Below are 584 nucleotides of genomic sequence, written 5' to 3' on the forward strand. Positions count from 1 at the left end.
CTGATTTAAATGTATCAACCAATTTGTTTTAAAACCTAAGAATTACCCAGTGCCTCTTAATGTATAGAAGTCTTTTTACTGTAAAAAAAAAGACTTGTATACACTATATTCAGTGGCCAGTCAGGCATTGGCTGCTGAGTTTGTATCCCTTGCTTTGGCAGCTAAAGGGAACATGTGTTTCATGTCCACTTAAGAGACATGGCACAGTATTTTGATGGTTTGCTTACACTAGCCCCCTCTCTTTTATCTTATTTGTGTGTGCCTACCCGCTATATTCCATGCATGTGAATTACAACACACTTTGGTAACAATATTTCCCACAATGGTATTGCCCCTCACATTGACACACTTTTATATGGATTCATAACTTTATAAAACAAGTAACAGTAAGTTAACTTCAATAAAAAAAAGGTGACAACAAATCTTCCAATATAATCTTATGGAACCCAAAAAAAAATATTGGAGTGCACGAACTTCCGAAATGTGGTTAATATCAAGGTCATCCATAGAAGACAAACAAATTGGACGTGGAGGGATGATGTTTTTTCCTTTGCTTTTTGACTCTAGGCCAGTGGTTCTTAACC

The 584-nt window shown here is 36.1% G+C and overlaps 1 protein-coding gene across 1 annotated transcript in view; it reads right to left on the minus strand.

Annotated features, from left to right (window-relative positions):
• The window catches only part of LOC119588630 (prefoldin subunit 6-like), a gene marked incomplete in the record, with an annotated part of 20,197 nt that overhangs the window by 7,417 nt on the left and 12,196 nt on the right, over positions 1–584 (minus strand).

Source organism: Penaeus monodon, chromosome 24 (assembly GCF_015228065.2).
Source record: "Penaeus monodon isolate SGIC_2016 chromosome 24, NSTDA_Pmon_1, whole genome shotgun sequence".
Lineage (NCBI taxonomy): Eukaryota > Metazoa > Arthropoda > Malacostraca > Decapoda > Penaeidae > Penaeus > Penaeus monodon.